This window comes from Sapajus apella, unplaced genomic scaffold (assembly GCF_009761245.1).
Source record: "Sapajus apella isolate SASKATOON/1434 unplaced genomic scaffold, GSC_monkey_1.0 scaffold23, whole genome shotgun sequence".
In the NCBI taxonomy this organism is placed as follows: domain Eukaryota; kingdom Metazoa; phylum Chordata; class Mammalia; order Primates; family Cebidae; genus Sapajus; species Sapajus apella.
Genome location: NW_022436963.1, coordinates 28,334,856 through 28,355,776, shown reverse-complemented (window position 1 = coordinate 28,355,776; position 20,921 = coordinate 28,334,856). Strand labels below are relative to the sequence as shown.

Below are 20,921 nucleotides of genomic sequence, written 5' to 3'. Positions count from 1 at the left end.
TCTTAAACTATATAAACTCTGATCATCATTTGACCAAACTCAACTGTATGTATCCTTCATCCTATAGTACTGGGACCTTACTATAGAATTAAGCAGGTTGTGTACATGCTTGACATTTAGGCCTAGTAGCAGGGAACCAGTTGTTTCAGTTAGTTAAGACTACAATTCAAATCAATGTCTGTCAATCTTTAGTAAAAATCAACTGATAAAATGAAAATTCTGATACAGTGCATCTGAGTGAGGAAAAAAGTTCTGCATTTCTCACAAGCTCCTAGGAAATGTCAATCAATGGACTATGATTACATCAAGGCCATGGGCAAATTTCTTATATAAATGATATTCTATTCTGAACTATAAATCATGTACTTAAACTGTATATCTAGATGCAACTAGAATGCATCCTTTTAATCAATGAAATGCAGCATACATAACATCAGAGATCAATATCAAACTCAAATAGTCCCTATTGATGGACAATTTATTATATTCTATTTAGATATAAGAAAAACAGCCCTTCCACCTGATTCAGTTGCTTAACCCTGGTAATTCAGGCAATTGAGAGCAGTGATCAGTGTAATTACATTTCTATAACTCTTTTTCATATCTAAAAGCCTACGAAAGCAGAATTGGTTGAATTTCTACTATCCTTTCCATTGAAAGTATATATTTTAGGCCTTTCATGAATACTTGATCTGGTGCTCAAAAGAATTACTTAGAAACTATAGTACAGAATGCATCTTGGAAATTGTTTAATGGGGAGAATACTAGGGCATGAATGATTAGAAGCCTGCAGTCAGGCCAACTTATTCTATAATATATACATAAATGGATGGAGGTCTCTCTCTCTCTCTAGGAATTAAGATCCTGATGTGAGTTAGCTTAGTAACTTACCAGGAGAAAAAATGTAAAACACAATGGGAAACGGTAAGTTCTCACTGTATGTGTTAGAAATACAGAAAGAAACATATAAAAGTAATTAAGACATCTAAGTAATGACGTTTAATGACAAGCTCTAAACAAAACAGTTTTTGACATAAACATTCTTTGAATTCCATACGATAGATAGTAAACCAACACGCAAAGATGAAATAGAAAAACATTCAAAACAAACTCACTACCAATGTTTCATTCTTGAAAGGCCATTAAAAACACGTAGGAAGTAAAATAACATTAACTAGTTTCTCTTTAGATGTGTAAAACTTCTTCTTACATACATGTTAATAAGCCAGTCATTATTGTTATGCTTTCTAAGTTTTATAATTCAAAGCACCTATAAAGTGACTGCTATTTTCTAGAGTAAACAGAAATTCATTTCCCAGTACTGTCAGTATTATAAATAAAAAAAAATGTATAAATCTTTTATAAAATTTCAATCACATTTGACTGAAAGCAACTGGAAACATTTTTATATTTCTCCTCTGTCACATGTCAGCATTTCTTTTACAGGATGGCAAGACAGGCTGTAGCTGAAGTAGAAAGAATACAGATGAGAGACTATTCAGTAATTCATTCTTCCTAATAAATAAGACTCTTGACCATAGCCAAAACCATTTCTCCAAAATGAAATCTCAAATAGTGCTAATCTCATCTCAGTTCTGATACAGTGGCTTGCAGTAATAGTCAACCATAAAACAACGCACTATGGAAACGTTGCCTTCCTCTGTCTCTACACAGAGCGGAGACTATATTGTCTATCCTTTAGATAAAGGCACAGGAACAAACATAAATCACTTTATATTTTAAAAGAATGAAATTTCAGGTTTGTAAATCATAACATCCACATATTTCATGTACAATGCAAGTGTCATATTGAATAAACACATTCAAAGTGTAAAATCATAATGATAAACAGAATTTTAGGGATGGTCTAATTATATGTCTGGCACAAGGCTATGTGTATATACAATTAAGTCACTTTAGTTTTCACAACCCTACAGGAATTGCTCCATTATATGTAGGAGAAAAATGAAGCTAAAAGAGGTTAAATGACTTGGTCTAATGTTACATACTAACATTAATATATATTTGTGTATACTAAATATATAAGTAGTGGAGACAGGATATGAATCACTGAGTCATTCTAAATCACCAAGTCTGCCTCCAGCCTTTCCTATGCTTCACATAAAATAGTCTTTTCCAGCTGTAGAGACTAAATGCCAACCTAAAACATGGCATTCATTATTTGGGACAGTACATTATATTATGTTTCTTAAGAGTTTACCTTAATATGTTGATTTAAGTAGCTACATTATAAGAAACCTGCAAAAATTTGTAACAATTCATTAGTTCAGAAGGACAGGAAAAGGTTCTTCTCTAAAACTAATAACGTTTAAAAGAAAACTATTAATTTCACTTACACCACCTACTATAAACAACAATATACTGGTGAATTACAATTAATACAAGAATTGAGTAGAATTAATAGAATTACGAATTCTCAATGACCTCACAGTGCATATACACACTTTATAGCCACCTTAATAGTATCCAGAATTGTTTTGTCATTTTGGGAATTCTGGCCATTGAATTTAAAAAAGAAAAGGAAGGGAGAATACTAAGAATTTTAAGTTAGATTCCAATAACTGGTAAGACCTTGAAATGTGCTGAAAAGGATATAAAAAAAATCCTCTTTATACAGTAAAGACCATGTTGTATTCTGAGCACAGGCTTTTGAATGAAGTTTATTGTACTACAGGTAAGATAGCCAACATTCCACACTGTATAACACAGGAATTTTCACAAACACCATGCTGCTGCAAAGTATACCACAAATACATGTCACAATATTATCAAAGCAGGTTATTTTCTATTTCTGCTATAGTATAAGTGACATCTTACCTCTCACTACCTCAGCCAGGAAGTAGGGAAAGGTAAAGCTGAGAACAGTGAGAATAGATATGAAACATCCAAACCATTATTCTCTCACATACAAAAAGAGGCAGGGAGGGGAGAATCAGGGCCCTGAACAGTTTCACTCTGAACCTGTTTACTCTTACTAGAAATGTTTAAACAGCTTGCCTATTCTATCTTTCCAGCTCACAAATGGTGGGAAACAGCAAGTAGAAAAGGCTAGTTCACCAAAGCAAAGGATTATAATATGACAATCTGAAAAGCAGCAGAAAGCAGACGGGGGCCACCAGTGTCAGTCTCAACATTTCAGCTGCACTTGATGGGATTCTGCTGTACCCCTCAGTGTCATAGGAATGTGGCAAAGAATGTTGAAACAATGAACAACAAATATATAAAACATCTAAGTATACTACATTCTGTATAAGTTGTAAAGATTATAGTATAGGGCTCATTTACCTAATGCTTACCATATGCCATGCACACTGTCCTAAAATCTTAAATGTGTATCATTAATGTTCACGGCCTATCTGTAAGGTAGGCAGGATCAACTTCACTTTACAGATTTTAAAAACTGCCTTGGAAAAAGTAAGAATGTGTTTGAGATCACACAGCTGGTAAGAGACAAAACAAAGATTCAAACCAGGTCTGTCTGATTCCAAAGCCTATACTCTATTCTAAACTACAAACTGTGATTATCATGGTAATCCCGTGTCATTAAGAAAGCTATTGTTACATTAAAAACAAACCTCCATTTACCATTACTTAGATCCAAGAATTCTAGATGACCTGGTTTGTACTATAATTTTTTACTAAGAATTAGATGTGTGACTTAAGTAATCACTACCTCTATAAAGTTGTCCAATTCACCCAATTAAATACAGTAAAAATAGTTCTTGGACTCCAAGTTAATTCACTAATCTGTAAGAAGTCTAGGATCAATATGTAGCTAATAGCTAATCAAATTGAGTGATTAAAGGCAAAAATATTCCTACTTAATAGCTGAAGATCCATCATAATATAGATAAAACTATAGATTTTCACAACTCAAAATGGTGGCAGTGTGCCTCGAATCAAGTCTTACAAAACATACTTGGAGACTTGAGTCATATCAATGTTTTGCTTGATTGTCCTCTTGTTCAAACTGGACCCATCTCAGCATAAGCACACATGCAACACCTGACTTCACTGGAAATTTCTATGACAAACTTGAAAGGCATAGGCAACATGGATACTCAATATTTATATTAATAAAAGTGTACAAGGTACAAATTATTTTTATATACAAAAGTTCAGTCCAAAGGTAGAGAGGATATGTTACTGTGGTTAAGAAAAAAACAACAAAAAAAATTGTATTTTTTTTTAAAACTAAGGATCATTATGGAATAATGATTAATAATGGAGTAGTGATTCTACTGCCCTAACCCTCATTTTCTTATGAGCCAAATGAAAGATGAAGTATTTGCATTTTGGTCCCCTAAATGTGCCACTTTTATTTAATTTATAAAAATAATGAAAATATGGAAAATATACATTTTAGGGTTATGCACTGATACTGACTCTGACCAAAAATGGAAAATAATATCTCTTTCTAAACTATGAAAATTGTTGAGTCTGGCTTAAATAAACGAGAAAAATCAAACTGTTTCTAAAAAGAAACTAATCCTGCAGTCAAGTCTAGCTTTTTCAAGTTTCAAAGACCAAATAGTTATCACAAATATTTCCTAATCACTCTCATTGACTTTCTTGCTCTACTTATCACAAACTCTGAGTAACTGCTTATTCTCCATGAATATGTATTTTCTGAATGTAATTGTATCTTTGACATCTACTATGTTTTAGGCAAGAGATACTTAAAGGTGAATAACAACAATCAATAACAAAAACTGTGTGCTGAATGCTTACAAGGATTTGGGCACTGTACCACTTGTACTTTGCACATACTCTACATAATCTTCATGAAACTCTTGTGTCTCAGACAATGTTATAGATGTTCCCATCACTAAACTAAGTGATTTAATTTATGATGCTTTTTAATTGACTAACAACCCTACAAAACACATATTATCATACTATAAGGTGATGAAACTGAAACTTTGAAGTTAGGTAACTTGCTCACAATCACACAACTAGTTCAAAATGGATCTAGGATTGGTAAGAATTTTGTCTCCAAATTTCAAGCTGTTATCTACCATCTCAAGGAACTCCCATTGTACTCAATGTCATGTGAAATGAGAGCTATTACAATGTAGAAGGCAAGACAACAAATTTGTCCTGGCTTAATCAGGACTTTTCTGATTTTAAAAATGAATGTCCAACATCCTGGGAACTCCTCTGTTCTGGGAAAAGCAAGGGAGATGGTCGTTCTCGTGACAGATATTATATCAGTGGCATGGAAACAAGTACAATGCGAGTATGTACAGAAGACGAGGCCATTCTTTATGCCTCAATAGTATTGAAAGAGCTTAACAGGATGACATTTGCATTGAACATTGTGTAAACTGTAATAAACAGTAGAAAAGGAAGCAAGAGAGAGCAAAGAGAGAGGCAATGTAAACAGAGTCATGAAAAAAAGTCACATGACAACTTCCAGAATGGGTGACTAGGTTGGTACAATGGGTCTGCAGGCCTGAGGGAGGAAAGGAACATGGAAATGATGCTGGAAAGGAAAGCATTATCCAGGAGGGACCACAGGCAGTCTTGGAAGAGGGAATTAAGCCTGAGGATGTGATTTCACCTCCCCTAACTCTGTAAGGAGAGGTAAGCTTTGAGAAGAACAACAGCTTTGGGTTCATGATTTAGTGAGAACTCTGTGCCTGGGTAGGGGTATGCCAAATGTTTCTTGATTGGCAGTCGGATGTATTTCAAGGGAATTGAACTGTTAGGCATACAACCAAAGTGACATAAGATGAGCTCAGGAAAACAAACAAATAAAACCCCCCACTCCCATCCTTATCCAGCATACTTTCCTGGATAAGGATGGGAGTGGGGGGTTTTGTTTGTTTGTTTTGCTTGGTCTAATAAGTCAGTATTCACTTTAAGTGATAAAAATCCAACCCAAATCAGCTTATATCAAAGGGTAATATATGTATCTGGAAAGCTGCAAAATCACCAGGTGATATGGTTTGGCTCTATGTTCCCACTCAAATCGTATCCCAAATTGCAATCCCTGTAATTCCCAAGTGTTAAGACTGGGACCTGACAGGAGGTGACTGGATCATGGGAGCCATTCCCCTATGCTGTTTTTGTGATGGTGAATGTTTCTCATGAGATCTGATGGTTTTATAAAGGGCTTCTCCTCCTTTGTTCATTCGCTCTTTGCTGCCATATGAGACATACCTTTGCTTCTCTTTCACCTTCCGCCATGATTTTAAGTTTCCTGAGGCCTCCCAAGTCATGCAGAACTATGAGTCCATTAAGCATCTTTCCTTTATAAATTACCCAATCTCAGGTAATTCTTTATAACAATTTGAGAATGGCCTAATGCAGTAAGTTGGCACCACAGAGAATGGGATGCTGCTATACAGATAACCCCAAAATGTGGAAGCAACTTTGTAACTGGGTAACAGATAGAACTGGAACAGTCAGAGGGCTCAGAAGAAAACAGAAAGATGTCAGAAAGTTTAGAGCTTACTAGAGCCTTGGAGGACTCAGAAGAAGACAGAAAGATGTGGGAAAGTCTGGAACTTCCCAGAGAATTGTTGAATAGTTTTGACCAAGATGCTAATAATGATTTGGACAATGAAGTCCAGGTCAGATGGAAATGAGGAACTTATTGTGAACTTGGGCAAAGGTCACTCTTCCTATGCTTTAGGAAAGAGACTAGCAGAATTTTGACCATGCCATACAGATCTGTGGAATTTTGAACTTGAGTGTGATGATCTGAAATTGGAACTCATGTTTAAAAGGGAAGCAGGGCATAAAGATTTGAAATATTTGCAGCCTGGTGATGCCGTAGAAGATAAAAACCCATTTTCTGAAGAGAAATTCAAGCCAGCTGCAGAAATTTGCAGAAGTAATGAGGAGCCATGACAATGGGGAAAACGTCTCCAGGGCATGACACAGATTTTGGTAGCAGCCCCTCCCATCACAGGCCCGAAGTTCTAGGAGGGAAAAATGGTTTCTTAGGTAAGGCACCAGGTCCCCTGCTGTGTACAGCCTAGGGAGTTGGTGCCCTGAGTCCCAGCCACTCCAGCTGTGGCTAAAAGGGGCCAAGGTATAGCTCCGGCTGTAGCTTCAGAGAGTATAAGCCCCAAACCTTGGCAGCTTCCACATGGTCTTGGTACTGTGTGTGTGCAGAAGACAAAAATTAAGGTTTGGGAACCTCTGCCTAGATTTCAGCAGATGTATCAAAATGCATGGATGTCCAGGCACAGGTGTGCTACAGGGGCAAAGCCCTCATGATGAACCCCTGTTAGGGCAGTGCAGAAGGGAAATGGGGGGTTGGAGTCCCCACACAGAGTCCCCACTGCGGCACTGCCTAGTGGAGCTGTGAGAAGAGGGCTATGGTCTTCTAGACCTCAGAATGCTAGATCCACTGACAGCTTGCGCTGTGCACCTGGAAAAGCCACAGACACTCAACTTGAGCCATGAAAGCAGCTGGGAAGGGGGGTTATAGCCTGCAAAGCCACAGGGGCAGAATTGCCCAAGATGGTGAGAGCCCACCTCCTGCATCTGTGTGACCTGAACTTCAGACATGGAGTCAATGAAGATTATTTTGGAGCTTTAAGATATAGTAACTGCCCCACCTGGTTTCAGACTGGCAGGGGACTTGTAGTCCCTTTGTTTTGGCCATTTTCTCCCATTTGGAACAGAAAAATTTACCCAATATCTGCATCTACACTGTGTGTTGGAAGTAACTAACTTGTTTTTTATTTTGCAGGCTCATAGGCAGAAGGGACTTGCCTTTTCTACGACTTTGGACTGTCGATTTTTGAGTTAATGCCGAAATGAGTTAAGATTCTGGGGGACTGTTGGGAAGGAATGATTAGTTTTGAAATATGAAAAGACATGATGTTTGGGAGGGGCCAGGGGCAGAATGATATGGTTTGGCTCTGTGTCTCCACCCAAATCTCATCTATCAAATTGTAATTCCCATAATCCCCATGTGTCAAGGGTGGGACCTGGTGGGAGGAGATTGGATCATGGGAGCAGTTTCCCCCATGCTGTTCTCATGATAGTGAGTTCTCATAAGATCTAATGGTTTTATAAGGGGCTCTTCCTCTTTCACTGTCTCTTGCCTGCTGCCACATAAGACATGCCTTTGCTTCTTACCATGATTGTAAGTTTCCTGAGGCCATGTGGAACTGAGTGAATTGAACCTCTTTCCTTTATAAATTACCCAGTCTCAGGCAGTTATTTACAGCAGTGTGAGAATAGACTAATATACCAAGTTAACTCACTTTAGGCGTGGCTGGATTAATGGGCTCAAATGATGCAAGAGAAGCTGGTTTTTCCTCCATCATGCCCCTTGCTACTGTTCCATTGGCTTCATTCTCAAGTAATATGTGGTGACCCCAGCAGCTCTAGGTTCTTTCTTTGGTGGTAAGACAACTGCAGCAGTAGCAGGCCCACATGCTCCCTGGTTCTAATCTCCTTATCTTTAGGAATTAGTTCAAGGGCATGCATGGAGCCCAACTAGAGCCACTGAGAAAAAGCAAAGCATTTCATTGCAGTGGTTCTCCCTGGGGCCATGCCTGTTCTGTTCTGGAAGCAATCACTGTGGACAGAAAGAGTCAATGATCTTCCTCACAAGATCTGGTTTCCATGCTCCAATCCTTAAGTAGGAAATGGAATCCCACTCAGACCATCTACACTAAGAATGAAATAGTAATCAAGGTCAAAATTCAAAGGAAGAAAGGGAATGGGTGTTTATTAGGTAAATAACCAAAATCAATGCTCTCTTTCCCCCGCGCCTAGAGAATTAGCTGATATTCTCACATGCTTTCATTGGAAACCTGTGACAAAGACTAGCTAGTTATTTACCAAACCTGTTTTCCTTTCACCCTTCTCCCCCAGGCACTCAGCCAAATGCCACTTCTCATTTTCCCTTGCAGCAATGGATGTCTAAGTGACTGAGGTCCACCCCAGGGAATGCGGGTGGAAGTCATAGTAATCACTCCCAGGCTGTGCCTACAACAACCTCCAATGAGACTTCTCTGGATTACTTATCTCCTCACACTCTGTATCTTGGCAGAATGATGAGTACACCAGGTACTTAAAGGACAAGTTACAAACTCTAAGGAACCTGATTTCCTAATGACCCCATGGACAGCCACTCAGTCAGGACCTATTCTATGAGTACTGAACTACCACACATGAGCAAGAAGTAAAAAGTTAAAATAAGCCACTGAAAATTAAGAGCTTATCTATTATAGCAGCTTATGTTAGCCTGTTACAAGGTCCTATGGAATTTGGCTAAAAACTTGACAGTAAGTGTGTTAAAACCTTTCCAGCCCTCCAAACCCAGAAATTCATAAGGGGCTTGAAACACACATACACACATACACACACACACACACACACACACACACACAGACACACACATACTCAAGTAGACATAAATGGCACAGAAGTGAGAAAAATTGGAAGAAAGAAAAGTTCAGTAGAAAAAGCAAATTTCTCAGGATATGAGGCTCAGGGAAAGTCGAGGGGAAATGAACAGCGGCTTTTGGGAAAGAAGTGACTGGTAAGTATACAATATCTATGCCTACCTCCATGGTGAGGAGACATATATTATTAACTGATTGTGAAGATGCAACAAATATATACTGAACAAGAGGAAAACACTGGGTCTCTAATGTTGGAACAATAATTATCTTAGCAAAAAGTATACTGTTACTATTGACTACTACCCACTGCAGCCATTGGGAACCAAAACTGTAACAGGCATTTTTATAAAAGACAAATACATAGGAAACATAAGATGAGGCAGATTCTCTAATGGAAATGGGACAAGACAATAGGATGAGAACAAGAGGGACCATTTTCTTTTAGGGGGTACCTGGGATCTATACACAGGCCCATTAGTCATGCACGAAATACTGAAAAAAAAAGTTTTGCATAGTTCATAGAAAAAGAAGAGGGTTTCCTTTCTTGGAGGTTGGGTACATTGATAAAGAGCAATACTTTTGATCAAAAGTTAGGACAGACTATTTTAGCTGAAAACCTACCAGGGAAGATATTTGTTCCTGCTAAGAAGTGAAGAGGAATTTATCCTCACATATTGAAGCATGAAAGTGGTAGTACAGGATTCCCACAACAGAATCTTGAGAGGAAGCTTATAATTCAAGGCATCGACCCTGACGATGTGTTTATCAGAAATGAAGGAGCAGTTGTAGTGGTAAAGGGTATGTAGGCAAGGGGGGTTACTTTAAATATCTGCTCCTGATCCTGGTAGGTATTCAAGATAATGCTGTATTATATTTAATTCCATTCCAGTATGTTTTGGATTAGATCTTTTTTTCCCACTTTAGTATTTTTAAAAATTCCCCTAGCTACATACATATATATATATATGTGTATATATATATATATATATATATATATGCATGCAAAAGGAAAAAGCCGTCCAGTGGCTTAAGAAAAAATGAGGCAAAGTAAAAAAAGCTGTTAAAAAAATCAATTCTGGAGTAAGAGAACCTGGTTCAGATCCCAGCTCTGCTGCTTACTATGTTGAACAAACAACTTAATTTCTCTATGCCTAGTTTTCCTCACCTATACAATAGAGATAATAATAGAAGGGCAAAGTAGGGCAAAGTGCTTTAACTATGAATGTATTAACTGCTTCTATCATTATTTATTGTATTCAGCCCAGCTTTTCTACCACAAAAAAAAAAAAAAAGAAAAAAGAAAAAACAAGTGGTAGGAGAAGAAAGGGATGTATGAGTTACTGAACATGGAAGAAATATCACATATAGTAATAAAATGTCACAGAATGCTAGCTGTTCCCCCAGTCATTTCTTCTCCTTCCTGGATAACACTTCTAAACTACATTTCCCACCCACATGGAACTGAGTTCTGACCAGCAGAATGCAAAGAAAGCTAATATTCACTCATTCCAGTTCTGGGCAATTAACACCCTCCCAAGTTATCCTCTTTACAATGGCTTGAGGCAAGTAAGCACGGTGACCCTGCTGAAGACGGCAAGGACACAGAACAGATGAAGGTTGGGTCTCTGAAACACACTTTGAAGGAGTACTGCCATGATCACCCATTGTGGGACTTCACACAATTGAGAAATAAATATATTTCAAATCTGAGACAGTATCCTTTTTGGATCGTTATAGCTGTTAAAGAGCCAGTCTAATAGAGCCAAGCTTTGACCCATGTTGGCTCATGCTCTCATATTTAATCCCTATCATGACACCTTGAAGTAGATGTCATCCCAATTTTATAGCTAAGGAAACTAAGGCTCACAGAAGTTAAGGAACCATATTGCCCAATGCTGTAAATGTAATAAAGGATGGAGCCATATTTGGATCCAGGTTAATTTGCTTCAAGGTTTATGAAATTTCCAGCTTCCATACAACACTGTGATGTGGAAAGGGTCCTTCCTATCCTCCATTATTTACTCCTTGGATTCTTCACTTCCTGACTTTTGATACTTTAGTCTTTACACTAAAATTCCATTTTTTAAAAATTCATCTGTATATCTACGTTGGGAGACCTAAGATGACACCTCCCAAACACATTCACCTTATACCTCATTCCATCCACATATGAGTCCATGACAGGAAAACAAGTATGCTTAATCTATTTGTTACAGGAGATATCAAAGTGTAGCAGTTTTACAACTGGCTAGAGTATCAGAGATAATGAACAGCAGAGCAGAGAAGGAGAAAAAGATTAAAAAAAAATCTCAAACCAGTAGTGATCTTTAAAGTGTGATATACACCCCAGGGGCTGTGCAAAATGATCCACTGGGATACTTAACAGCATGAGAGCTTCTGTTTCATGATTTTTGCTTTATTCATCCTTTTTTTGTTTCTCTTTCTGTGTGGTTTTATAAGTCGTGCATCATACAACAGCATGTCTTCTGTTTATAAATAAATTTTATTGATATGTTGTCAGATTACTTCTGATAATAATAATTGAAGATCAATACATCTAGGCAGTAAATCCTGCCTCCTTGCCTCCTTCACTAGACTTAAAACATAGCATTACAGGGGAAAAAAAAAACCAAAAAGGAACAAAACAATCTGAGTGTATAGACATCCTCCTGCCTATCATATGAAATTCATTAAACTAAAATAATATAAAAGCAAGTTTTTACAAAGGATTTTTTTTAAGATAAGAGAGATTGAAGCGAATGTATATTATTGTCTATCTTCAAATATAACAAAGAACCAACAAGTTAAAATCTTACTCAGACAAACTTGTAGAAAATCAGTACTATACACAGGAATTTTCTGCTGAGTAGTTTAAAACAGTCGGGTTTCGCCGGGTGCAGTGGTTCAAGTCTGTAATCCCAGCACTTTGGGAAGCTGAGGCGGATGGATGACGAGGTCAAGAGATCGAGACCATCCTGGTCAACATGGTGAAACCCAGTCTCTACTAAAAATACAAAACATTAGCTGGGCATGGTGGTGGGTGCCTGTAATCCCAGCTACTCAGGTTGAGGCAGGAGAATTGCCTGAAATCCAGGAGGCGGAGGTTGCGGTGAGCTGAGATCGCGCCATTGCACTCCAGCCTGGGTAACAAGAGCGAGGCTCCATCTCATTAATAAAAATAAAGACAAAAAAAAAAGTCGGGTTGCTTTTATTTTTTTAAGACCTAAACTGAAGTAATGGATGCCCTGTGTACATTTCAAAGAAAAATTGCAGCCAAAAGATTTAGTCCTTAGGGCAGAAAAGAAATCAGAAGACCTACTTTTGAACAAAAAGGAGAGAGAAGTAGGTAAAATAAGCAAATGATAAAAAAAAAAATCCAACAGCATTTAAAAGGTTAGCTCTCTAATCACTCTTAATTACCTGCCAATATGAAATGACTATGGAAAAAGATACTGAATTGACTCCCAACTGACTTGAAAAGTTTTACAACTCAAACTGAAAAGTTTTGTCAAAAAAAACTGCAAATAAGAAAATCTACCTCTGTTGAAACTTACATTGGTTCTGACATGCAGCCTTATACAAGTCACTTCTCTTAGGCTCTTAGTCTTTAATTGAAAAGGTCAGTTTATCCACCCTTGCCAGCTACCTCCCTGGTTTCAGATGGAAAAATAATGAGGTTTATCATCATGATCTCTCCTCAACAAGACAGAGCAGTTGAAGCCAGCTTAAACAAACAAATCAATAGCATGTTATAAGGTGGCAAAAATAATATTCTCATGAAACTTGTTTTTGCTCCTTTGCAATCTTACCTACTCCTGCGACCCTTTGCAGAGATCACCACAAAATCTTTAAAGAAATCAAAATGAAGATAGCAAGAATAAACTCATAGGTAACATGCGAATTTTCTTATGAATGCCACCCAAATCACCTCAAGGTGCCTGTGTTCATGACACACTGTTGTTTTTCACCCTCTTGGGTAGAGACAGAGAAAGAGAGAACAAACTTGCTTTTAGCCCGACTTGGGAACGCTATTGTGTGGATCTGCTGGCATGTCTTTACACTCTTACCCCACACCCAAAAGGAAATAAACCACAAACCTCAAAATGCGAAAATACAAGCACGTTCCAAATTATCTTATGTAGGTGTCCAATCGACTCAGTTATGAGGCGTTACTCCTTGAAATATCCAGCTCCCACTACAGTAAACTACAAGAGCTTCCCATGTAATTAAATGACACTGTGATTCTGACAAACATATCCCCACCCCTATGTTGACTTCAGCAGGAAAACTAGAAAAAGTTCCACGAACATTCCTTTCAGGAACTCCTCCTTACAAATAAACCCCCAACACACCTCAAGATCCGGCCCACTTTCCTCCACGCATACCACACACCCAAGGTGCTCAGTCACACTGATTCGCCCTACATAACCTCCGCAAGCCTTTTCGCACCAAATCTGGAGACCCTGGCCAGCAAGCAACCGCCTTATCTTCCTGCTGCGCGAAGCCGCCTCCTCTTAGGAGCTCCCCGCTGTGCTGCAAAATGTTTTCCTGCAGCAGACTTTCTGGCTGGTTCACAGAGATTCAGGAGCCCACGTCCTCCTACCCTCACCTCCACACCTTTCATAAATAGTAAAATATATACACGAAGCACAAGAGAGAAAATGCAAGAAGATTTTGAGTCCTCCGTTCCAGAAGGAGCGAGAGTGGATTGGTGTCCGTGGGGCGCCTGGTGCACAGCTCGCTGCTGTCTGGGTCTGGGGAGGAGAGGAGACTGCTGCCTTGCCTCTCAAAAGAAACTGGAAATCCCCCAGAAGTTGTTAGAACGAATGCCACCTAACAAGCTCCCCTGGCAGAGCCTGGGGAAGCCAGGTGCCTTCCATAAGTGCAGGCACCTGGTCTATGTCGCTCGCCGCCGTAGCCCCAGCGCTTGGCACCCAGCCTGGCACACAGTGGGCGCTTCAAAAATCCATGCGTTTCCACACGGCCCCTTCCATCACGCATACGGGCTCCTTAGTCCCAAGTCCCTTCAAACCCCAGCCCAACTTCGCCTTCCTCTGCTGTGGGCTCTAACTGGGCTTTCAGAAGAAAACCCCCGCCAAGAACCGGGCGCCAGGGGCGGGGACGCACGGAGAGGGGGCAGTAGCCTGAACCAGTTGGAGGAGCTGGTATTAGCGGTCTCCGAAGCATTCCGAGCTCTGGGTTCCTTGTTTTGTGGCTGCCTCGCAGCGCAACAAACTTATTTTCTAAGAAGGAGAGGAAGGGTCGCTGTGGGGAGACGGTGGCGTCGTCGGGGCCCTGACTCCTCCTGGGCTCCAGCGTTCAGCTCCCGCTGGCCCGACCCTGCAGGGCTGTCCGGCTTTGAGCTGTACTGCCCCATAGACGCTGTCCAGCCCTGCAGGAGTGAAAGCCGTGGGAAGCCCCCCTGTCCTTCAGGCAGCCTGCCAGGACCCTGCCCTTTCCCCCAGATCCGCGAGCCGGGTCCCCAAGGCTTCGCGAGCCCACACAGGAGCCGAACCTGGACCCGGACCCGGACAGCTCGCGCCTCACTCACCTCAGCACCTGGGCGCTGGGCAGGCTAGAGCCTCGGGTGCGGCGACGGCACAGTCCGAGGGGCACGGTGTAGTGGCGAAAGCTCCCTACTTGCAACCAATCCTGGTGTTGAACCCGGTGCTCTGTCTGGTGCGGCTTTCCCCTCCCTCTTGGCTCTCGTGGTGGCTGGAAAAACCTGGCGCGCCGGAGTTCGGTCTGCTGGCTCCTCAGCTGCGGGGAGGGGGAAACGCGTGGGGAGGGGGAAGGCACGGGCGGGGCGGTGGGGGCGGGAGACGCGCGGGGAGGCCGGGAGTCCGCGCGCAGCGGAGCCGGGCATGCTCAGTGCGCGGCCAAGGAGGCGATGCTGGGCGCAGCACCTGCCTGGCCCTGCCGTGAGGAGGCAGCCCCAGGTCCCCACGCGCGAAACTAGGAAAGGGCACCTCGCCTGTTCCTCAGGCCAAAGGAAAAGATCAACCAGATTCTCGTGCAGGGACGTAGGGGTCATCCTGCTCAGCGGCCAGGGATATGCCAAGGCGATGTCTCCTTCATTTGCAACCCGAGAATCGGGGCACAAGGAGGCGCGACCTCCCGCGGTACTCAAACCTCTGGCCTCCGGGATACGCGGAATTCGGGGAATCGTTAAGGCTCCCTGGCCAGGGAAACAAATGTTTCTGCGTCTGGGCTGAAAATTGCTGAACCGGGGAGTGTGGGTGGGCGGGTGGCACTGAACTTAAGCCAGAAGAGGGGCCTTTGGGAGCCTTTTACCTGCCTGCCCTTAGGCGGAAGACATTGGCTAGACAGGCTGCGTTACAGACCTGAAGTCACCCGTGCAACGTGCTTTCAGGTTGGAATGTGGGGCGGGGGCGAGGGGAGGTCAGAAGGAACAGCTGCGGTAAAATAGGTACAAGGATCAATTTGTGGTGTGTTGCGCGCGGAGGTGGGACACGTTGAAAGCCTTGTTCTTCGAAAGAATGTGCTTTGGACAATGTTACTATGGTCATTCTACATTATGAATCTACGGTTTCCTTGCAGAAGTGGCTCCCTTCACTCCCACTCCAAACCTGAGAGTAAGTAACCTTAGAGACTGGCAGCAATGCCCCAGCCCCTCACCAGCAGTGTGCAAAGTGACTTTAACAGGCAGAGGAGAGCCAACCCAGTCGAACTCATCTGGAATACATTTCGAGCAACCCAGAGAGAAGCCTCGGTTTCTCTGGGAAAAAGCCCCAAAGGTTTTGCTGAACCCAGGTCTTCCTGCTCATCTCTCAGCGGTTCAGAGTTACATAAACAACTTCTGACCATTTACACACTCATGTAAACCTAACCTGACATCTCCATTATGTGGAAAAGATGTTAACTGGAAAACTATTTTTAAACTACTGTAGTAAGCAAATAAACATGCAACTCCAACATATATATGCAGCAGCCTTATTAGTTCCTTCAATGTTGATTTGGTTTGATTTTGTGTTTTGTCTTCTTTTTAAAATCAATTATTATTTTTATAATTCCGGTTTGGGAAGTGGGCAAATCCAGACTGGTGACAGGCATTGTTGTAGTCAAATTTTTCATCACTTGACATTCCATGGCTTTCATGATTGCTGAGATTAATGCTAAAGAAAGGAGTTAGCCACCCCCACCCCCCACCAAAATTTCCTGATTACTTAAACTTGGAGAGAGATTAAGTAATTAAGTAATTCCACCCTCCTTGCCCCATGTGTTTCTGTAATATAGGCACTTTTGCAAAACCGAAATGTTGGTGATGCAGGTGTTTTCCATGGTAAACGGTTATTTAAGATCAATGATTCCCACTCTCAAGGCTTTTGTGCTTCTACCAGAACCATGACTTATACTACCTGTACTATATTTTTTTAGATTGATTATTTTTCTGCAACTATTCAATGAAAAGTACATATATGTAACTTTTAGTAAGACTGTATATCAAAATATGCTCCACGAGAAGTTGTCCAGAAAATATTCATGTGTAGACATGCATACTCCTAACACAAAGGGAAATGTCGTGTTTTATACTGGACACAGAATTTCAGAAAAGAACAAACAATACAACATGCTGTCACATTCTCCCACTGGGACTATAAATTAAAGAAATTTTCAAAGTTTTAACTATTTCTATATTTCAAGTGTACGTATTTTGTTTCCATGCTTTCCTTTGACCTTTATTCTGTGCCTGCTATATGCTAGGCATTGTCTTCTAGTAGATTCTCAGAAACAAACTAAATGTGACCAAGACTTGCTCCATACTTCACCATGTAGTTAGGAAAATAGACATTGTGTATCTGGAGAGACAGATTTGGGTCATGTTGAGGGGATGTCAGTTAAACATTAAGTTGGGAGGAGGCGTTTTTTATATTTCACCAACACACCCCCACTGATCCAATGCTAAGCTTGTTCAGTGCCTCCCCAAAATTTTCCTTACAACAGCAGCTAATTTAAAATACAGCCAATAATCCAGTCCCTTTTTTCCATCCTGCAGGGAAGAAGCAATGCTCAGCTGCCACCTTTTTCAAGATAGAAAGCCTCTCACAGAAGCTCCCAGGACTGGGGAGTGTTCCTAATAGACTCAGCCCCTGTTAGGAGACAGAAAGGGCTTATTTTGATGACAACACCCTCACACGTGTGTCTCCACATATCCAGGACGCTGGCTGCGTGTCATTTTCTTGATCAGGGACCTGTGATTGGGATTCTCTGGGGGTGGGGGAATGTTCCAAATGAATCAATTAACACAGCCAGCAGCAAGTTCGATACCACTGCACTGAGACCCTGCTCTGTATCATTGCATGAATGAATTACTGGTGCTCATGTAATTTGCAAATAATCATCATTATAACACAGTGGAAAATTTATCCTGCTCATTTAGCCTGAGTAGCATCTGAGCAGAGAGCTGCAATAACCCTCACAACACCCTCCAAAAATAACTATTTACACATATGTGAAGTTTTACATCCCGGTCTTTTAATATGAGTGTATCTATGTGGACACAAGGTCACCTCTTACTCTCATTAAACCAATTGAATGAGGTCTGATAACTCTTAAGGGAAATCAACGCTGAAACTGCTTTTGAGTTTTTGGAGACATGAATAGAATACATCATCAGGTTTTACTTAGCAAGCAACAGTTCTGCAAACTCCAGAAAGGGCATCTCTCTGTTCCATTCCCCTATTGCCTCTGCCTTATTCCTTCTCTACACATCTGAGGATTTGATAAGTGGGGATATACTGTAAGAAAAGGAAAGAGGGAATGCAACACAGGAGAAGAAATATCTGTCTTCTGATCACATCTGATTTGATACAATTTTCTCCTTACTCCTGGCATACAGTGGGATTAAAACAAACTCATATATACCACCTTTCTTTATTCTAAATGACTTGAATAAGGCCATTCAATGGAAGGAGTGACTCAATCAGATAAAAATACAGAGGTTTTATAATTATGGTTTTACTTGTTTAATGTATAGGTACCTAATAGATCTCTAAGCATAAAGTAGCACTTGTATCCCATCTCTGATTTTAAGATATAACCTCAAGTTTGCTTTCAGTAGATAAATCAGTATTTTTATAAAGAATTGTATCAAAAAGACCTTTGTGTTCAGTTTTGAACTGGAGTATAATGAAATAGAACTCAGCTAAGGACCAGCCTTGCAAAACTTCCTCCTATGCAATTGTTTTAGATGACTGATTGACACTTGAGCTTCAAACTAAGGACATCGGACTAATAATGGCCCTATAGGGGGATAACGATAATTAGCACACCAAAGCACAGTTAATTGCCATGAAGGTTGCCACACAGACTGACTGAGTCAAAGTAAACCAGAAGCCTGATACCCCACTTAAGATTCCTTTATAAACAAGTCTGTGAGACACCCACTGAATTTAAACATAATACAGTGGAATTAGGTATCAATCAACCATTTTCTTAGCCAAATGTTTTCCAGATTTTATTGGATTCTTTATACAAAATCCAAAAATAATTGTTCCAAAGGTCTTTACTTTGCAAAAGTATTTATAGTTGATTTTTGTTGTCCTCAGTAATTATGTTCTATAAAGTCACTGCAAACACTGGAGACAACAGAGGGTGAGGTTCCTGACAGCCTCTGGTAACAAGATTTTCATCAATCAGTAAAGATGCTTTCTTTAACATATACTGTTGATTCATTAACATAGAACTCATGGCCTGCAGCACTGTAACTGTTGCCTGAAAAAAACTTATCTAACACATGTATTTTCTCTGTGAGGCACATCACAGCTTTCTTGTGCTTAGGAACACTAGACAGCACTCCAGCACTATGCTTGAGGCCATTTTAAGCAGCAAAATCACCAAGAGAAAAACCCCAAATTTGAGAAACATGGCACTAAACATACTGCAAAAGGGAGACTTCTTTAGAGTATGAGAGCTGAAACAAGAACGCAGAGCATCACCTTGTTTGATCTCAGCTAGGTATGTGTGCATTGGGCAACTAAAATTTTTCATGCTCTGTGCATCTACATATACCTCGTCTGTCTACAAGTGCCTACGCATATGCCTTAAGCATATACTTTGGAGTTCTAAGTAAATTTTAGCAAGTGGGCAAACTCACAAATATGCTATCTGTGAATAATGAGGGTCAGTTATACCAAATGTCTCCTTTAAACGGCCACATCCGTCCATATGGTATGTTATTCAATTTAGAGACATTCAATTTATACAGAATTCATCAAATCATTTATATTTTCATCTTATTCTGCACAATTGACACTCTATTCACATAATTATATACTTTCTTATATATTTTCATTTTGTTCATATTTTTAATATCATTTTCTTCTTCATGTGTCCTGAATTTTTTTCTATCATTTAATAATTATCTATCCCCTCACTTTTAAAAGCTGCTTAATATTCCACTTCAGAACATACTATATATAACTCAATTAATTCTCTATTGTTGTTCTGCTATGATAAACAACTCATTGATGAGTACAGTGAAGTTAATTTACACACATTTTAAATTATTAACTCAGAATTAATTCCCAGAATTTGAACTAGTAGGTCAAAAAGTGTATTTGTCCACTTTGACACTGCTGATAAAGACATACCTGAGACTGGGCAATTTACATAAGAAAGATGTTTAATTGGACTTACAGTTCCACCTGGCTGGGGAAGCCTCACAATCATGGTGGAAGGCAAGGAGGAGCAAATCACATCTTACATGGAGGGCAGCAGACAAAGAGAGGAGAGAGCTTGTGCAGAGAAACTCTAGTTTTTACAGCCATCAGATCTCATGAGACCCATTCACTACCACAAGAATAGCACAGGAAAGACCCACCCCCAAGATTCAATCATCTCCCCCGGGTCACTCCCACAACACATAGGAATTATGGGTGGGGACAGGGGGCCAAACCACATCAAAAAGTATTGTGACTTTCCTCATTCATAATTATTAGATTCCTACTGGTAGATATCCATGATCAACAATTAGAGGTAATGAGGACTCTAGGCCTCATCCTCAATAGCCTCAAAATAATGTAGTAAACTGTAAGAAGAAATAATTCAAGGCTAAATTCTCCACACATAACAACATATCAGATATTTAAAAAATAGCTATTCAAACTGTAAGCTCAATAAAGTCCCAACTCTCTGTCTTTAGAGTTTCTCCAATAGTCCTTTGAATCAAAGATCCACCAGAGGCAAATGCAATAATATTGCAAGGGCAGGATTCAATTAAAGTTTTACTTGGAGTCAGGCAACAAAATCCTCTACAAACTGCTCAACACAGAACTGATTGGAATCAAAATCACAGAATGTCATTCCTAAAAATATAGGTTCTTGGGCTCACCAGATTTTCCTTCAGTGCTCTGCCAGGGCAAAATGCACTGTGCAGTATTTCTAGCCAAACCCATATCTTAAACACCAGTCATTTCACCAGAGAAAATAATCATTCACCAGTGATTATAATCATTGCTACATTCAATTGTGCCAATTAGCAAAGCTTCTATTGTTGATAGT

At 40.1% G+C, this 20,921-nt stretch overlaps 1 protein-coding gene and 1 long non-coding RNA gene across 3 annotated transcripts in view; one reads left to right on the top strand and one right to left on the bottom strand.

Annotated features, from left to right (window-relative positions):
- Positions 1–15,174, bottom strand: part of CNTN4 (contactin 4) — a 969,481-nt gene extending 954,307 nt beyond the window's left edge. Inside the window, exon 1 of one of the 2 annotated variants that reach the window (XM_032289676.1) lies at positions 14,950–15,174. The gene's annotated coding sequence lies outside the window, so the exon portion shown is untranslated. The remainder of the gene's footprint in view (positions 1–14,949) is intronic. The other variant, XM_032289672.1, reaches the window with a different exon arrangement.
- Positions 15,175–15,233: 59 nt separating this feature from the next.
- On the top strand, positions 15,234–16,340 carry LOC116559539. Its single transcript, XR_004272505.1, has 2 exons — positions 15,234–15,771; positions 15,960–16,340. It is a non-coding gene; the product is annotated as an uncharacterized LOC116559539 (long non-coding RNA).
- Positions 16,341–20,921: the final 4,581 nt, after the last annotated feature.